Genomic DNA, 5,137 nt, shown 5'->3' on the forward strand with positions numbered 1-5,137 from the left:
AAGGAGAAAAAGTAGACAGGGAGGCCAGACAATGCCTCCAAAGTAAGTATCTTCTGGCAAATGGCTCAGAAAGGTAAGAGATGATAATCCCTGATCTGTGGAGATTATGATTTCTTAGCCCCAGCTATATTTACACAGCTGCTCCATCAGAATTAAGAGCTAAAGATGATGGGGTAGTTAGAAAGGAGAAGGTCGAGTACAGTTGTTGGCTGTGAGGTGTGTGGAGGGAGAGATTTGAAACCATTGTGTTTTCCTTGCTTTTCAAGACACATTGAGCCCTAAGGGAAATAGATATGCCTTTAGGCTGCTTAATTGGTTTAAAATCTTTATTATTTTATGCTCTGTCATTTTCCTATTGCTGAAATGGAACAATAACTTGTTTAGGAAAGCCACTTAATCACTGCATTGATCTCCAAGCCCTCTGACAAAGTAGAAGGTTAGTAGGGGTGCTGAGCCTTGTTAAACATGCTGAGAGCTCCTGGCTGGCTCACAAGCTGCTGCATTTCAAGGTCTTTTCTAAAAATAGCAGAATGGTAGAATTTAGGTCAGGTGAGGTAAAAGTGTGAAGCCTGATACCTCAGACACCACACACAGTTCTGAGATACCAATACCTGCTTATCTTCTGTTACCACTTCATGGTAAAGTGGTGTGCCACTTATGATCAATAGGAATAATTTCCTTTGGAGTATAACATTCTCATCCCATTCCAGTGTCATTTGCCCTGAATGCTTTAACAGGAATGTCTTGAGTTGGGTGTTACATGGATAAGTTTGTGAGTGAAGAGGGCCAAGAAAAAGTGTTCACCTTTGCTGCAGTGACTTGACTAGCAGTCAAAAAGACTACCAGTCTTTTTGTAAAGATGGCTTAACATGGACAAAGATGACTTAAAAGAGAGAAATTTTCTAAAAATATTTTCTTGTTTCTAACATTAGCTGAACTCCACTGCTCTTCTAATTATTGGATGCTTTTGTAGGCATGGGCTGCTGCCAATTTTTGGATACCAGTTGCAGAATGATCTCTAAGATGCCTTGAACCATTTGCAGACCATGAATGTAAGATCTACACAGTAATACTGAGTTTATATATCCATGATGTGTGTTTTCAGCTATTTGAGGTGTTTATGTTTATTTCTCAAACAAACTTGATTCTTTGTGAAATATATATTAATTTCTCAGTGTCCCTGCAAACACAGTTTATTCCTCTTTGGTTTGCTATAAGTGATGCAGTAAAATGGCCAGTCTGTGGATTGTTAAAAGCACTATTTCCCTTTAATTCCAGTTATTAAGTTTATATTTGAATCAGACAGATATATTCAGTTTTTCTTGAGACTGTATTTTGTACAGTATCTGAATTGTGCTGACCTTAGAACTGCTAACTCCCTGATTTTAATTAGCTTAGAAAATTGACTTGTACATTTAAAGTCACTGTAATTTGGCTGTAATCAGTCATGTTATGCTGGAGACAAATGGGATTCATGGTCTGAGCCCACACAGATGCTTTTTGACAGATCTCCTATTGCCACATCAATACTCATCCCTCACTGTGTGCTATGGTAGCACTGGTACCAGCAAACTGTATTTCTGCATGGTTCAGCAACTGTGTCTCTGCCACTCTGTCATGTAATTTACTTACACACAATGTTTGCTTATGTCCTGCTGTGGCTGCAACAATGATAGAGGACTGTCTGAAAAAAATCTGTACAAAGACTCTGATGTACATTGCAACTTCAAAAAATTTAAAGTACTGGAGTTAATGCTGAAAACTGGAAGTTTTACACTCAAGGCTGCTACGTACATCCCAGCTACTAAGTGCTGTTCATGTTATATTTGAAGCCTCTTCAACTATGTGTAAAACAAGAACCACACAGTTGCTCTTAAATGCAAGTTAATGCTTAAAAGTGCTATGAGATATTAAGATTTTACAGAAATACCATGTAATCGAAAGTAATAAAAAACTGCAATAGTAATTTGGATGCTTCATTTGATTTGTAACATATCTGTGTTCAATATTTAGGCACCCGAAAATTATACCGTTTCAAAAGTAATACATTTCAGGGTTTAAAATACAAGTTCAACAAACTGTGTATTATCTCTGATCACATGAGTTTCAGCTTCACAGAAAAGTATTACCATAGTGGAAAATATTAATGAATTTCATATTCATCAGTCAATAAGTATTCACAAACTGGATAATCTATGCCTAATTGTTGTTTGCATTTGACTAAAGCTATTAAGCAAAAGTCCTCAAAATTACTCAGTTTTATGTTTAAATTAAATTGAGATGAATATATGATCTTCCATAGTAGGCATATGAAAGTATTCAATAAAGTTGATTTGCAAAGATCTTGAGTTAAAAGAGCACATTATCTTAAACCGAGCTTTCATTGGGAATAGTAAAAAAAAATGGTTGGAAGTTCCCTGGAAAAGATGTCTCTCACTCTACTATATAAAATAAAGCTGTATGTTAGAGTGATTTCAGAGCTCAGGATTCAGAGGGTCTCCTGTTCTCCCTGCCTTTCTTGGCTGTAATGAATCAGTCTGCACAGGATGTGGCTGCTAACAGATGATAATGCAAAGTGAAGGGCTGGGCCATGAAAAGCCCCAGGGTGGCTCAGCGTGGTGCTGAGTTCTCACGAAGAGCTGATTGCTTTCCAAAAATAAGAACAGGAACTAGGGCAGATAATCCATGTAAAATGCACTTTCCACCCTTACACATCCACAACAATTTATTATTTCCAGCACTGTGGAGCTTTACAGGTTGATTACATACATAGTCCCATCTAGGCACATACAGCACCTACACACACTTCTGGTGTATTCTTGGAATATTCTGATGAGAATTTCCCTGGGATCCTGTTTTGTGGGTGCAGTTTGAGAATATATAAAGAGATGTACATTTTCCCATTGTCTAAACCCAAATGTGACTTGCAAACATGACAGCATCAGAAATATGAATCTTTGATATAATTTCCTCTCGTTTAAATCCTTTGTTTTGTCAGGATAAGGTAATCTAGGCTGTTGACACTGCATATGAACCATTTTTGGTGGCGTACCAGTGCTCACAGTTCAGGTTGTGTCAGCATTTCTTTTATAAATATAAATCACCATTTCAGAAGCTTAATAACCTAACAAACCTTGGAATTTCACACTTGTCTGAAACTTGGCACAGAGTGTTAGTTTTGCCTTTTACCACATTAAAAAAAAACATATATAAAACATATAATATGTTATAAAACATATATATATGATATATATATATCTCAAAGTTAAGTTTGTTTACTGAAATGAAATGGCACGAACTCACAGTTCCAAATGGAAACCTTTGAAAAGTGTTTTTTTTTAAATTGAAAGTTGAAATTGTCAGCATTTGCAAATCAGAAATACACACAGGACATAAACTTGCAGAGCTCACTCATCATGAGTGAAATTCCCTTATCAGTGTCAGTAGAGCTGTTTCTATGCAGTGACAGTTGTAGGGTTGGACACACATAGAGAACAGAAACATGTGCACATCTTTCCTTTGTTTCTTTTATAAATAATTTAAAGTCCTCTCATTTGCTAAGTACATTTTCTTAGGAGTGATGTGTAAATCAAATGTAGGTTCTTTTCCATCTTGTGGAAAAGCCCATGCTTGTAAAATTTCCAGGCTGCCTTCTGAACAATAAAATACATTAAAAAAACCCAAATGAATAAAAATCATATTGGAGAAGACTCAAGTCTCAGTAGAAGTGCTGAATCTTTTATTGTTTGCTCATTCTATCTAGATAACCCTCATTCTAACTAGATAATTATCCTGAAAGTTACTAAGGGCATAGCTTGCCTGGGCATAGTATCTTCTTGCACAGAAGGACATTTTTACTTAAAGGTAGAACTAATACAGGAATCCTTTATTAATGATAGTTTTAGTTTGACCTAAATAAATAATTTCTGGCTTTTTCCTTATGGATTCACTTAGGCCTCTGTGCAGGGGGTGTAGTGTCTGACTGTCTGAATCTGCAATATTTTATGCTCCCTTTGCATTCATTTTAGCTGCTCATATGTGCTTGCACAAAACAGCTCTTGCACTACCTTGCCAGGCAGCATTGATCTGCTCAGAAGACTAGAAATGTTCTTCACTCTTACTTTACCCAGACTATTTTCTAGATAGCACAAACCCTATTTTGCCACAAGAAAAAAAAAAAAAAAAAAAAAAAAAAAAAAAAAAAAAAAAAAAAAAAAAGAGCAGTGTTCAGTGTTATTTTTTTTCCTTTCCTTCTTCCTTTCTTTCAAATAACAAACTCCCACTTTCTGCAGGATGACCATAATTACTTATATTGTTTATTTATCAAGTTTAGAGTACTCTTCTACCAAACCTCCATTTCTTTTCCTTATTTACCTCCCTAAGGAAAGTTTTACCATGTCTATAATGGCCTCTCAGGAGCAGTGCTGTGGGTTTGTAGTATAATACAGACAGAACAGTCAGGTTTCATTCTACCTAATATTAGAGCTCTAGGAATTGGGCATTCTTGTCCATTCTTTCAGCATTTCTAGACTTTTTTTTTCCATTCACAGAAAGAAACATGTTTGTCTAGAATATGATTCATCTTAGTTTGGGAGTGATATGTAAGGCAGGTCAGATAAATCACCCTGGAGTGTAGCTTGCTCTCTGCTCTACAGAAAGCATAAGCTGATTAACTCAAATATAGACACCTGCCTTCTCCACCAACTGTCTATATTTATATCCTAAATGATAGCCCCAAATACCTGCCAGCTACTCTGCTGGAAAATGCAGGTGTCTGCCATTTGAAATCAGTGCCAAGCTGCAGCAGCTGAGAGGCTCTTGCACTGCTTTTCCTTAGCAAAGCCACCCCAGTGCTTCTGGGTGCTGTTCACAGAAGGAAAACCTAAAGACTGGTATATTAAATAATACGTATTAAGTAAAGGGAAGTGAAAGACTTTATGTACAGTGAACACTACATTTCACAGTCCAGATATTCTTGATGGAGAAATCAGTAAACCAAATTACTTCCTCTTAAAGTGTTTTATGGCTCAGTCAAACTGCTTTCCTATGCAAAGGTAGCTTTTTCATTGAGTTCAGTAGGAGCAAGATAAGATTATAGGACTGTCCCACAGAACTGCCATCTATAAAATCTTTCAGA

The 5,137-nt window shown here is 36.5% G+C and overlaps 1 long non-coding RNA gene across 1 annotated transcript; it reads left to right on the plus strand.

Annotated features, from left to right (window-relative positions):
- Window positions 1–2,063, plus strand: LOC139792269 (uncharacterized). The gene is made up of 2 exons (XR_011724199.1): window positions 1–73; window positions 974–2,063. It is a non-coding gene; the product is annotated as an uncharacterized lncRNA (long non-coding RNA).
- The last annotated feature ends 3,074 nt before the right edge of the window (window positions 2,064–5,137 follow it).

The sequence above is a fragment of the Heliangelus exortis genome, chromosome 2 (genome assembly GCF_036169615.1).
Source record: "Heliangelus exortis chromosome 2, bHelExo1.hap1, whole genome shotgun sequence".
Classification (NCBI taxonomy): Eukaryota; Metazoa; Chordata; class Aves; order Apodiformes; family Trochilidae; genus Heliangelus; species Heliangelus exortis.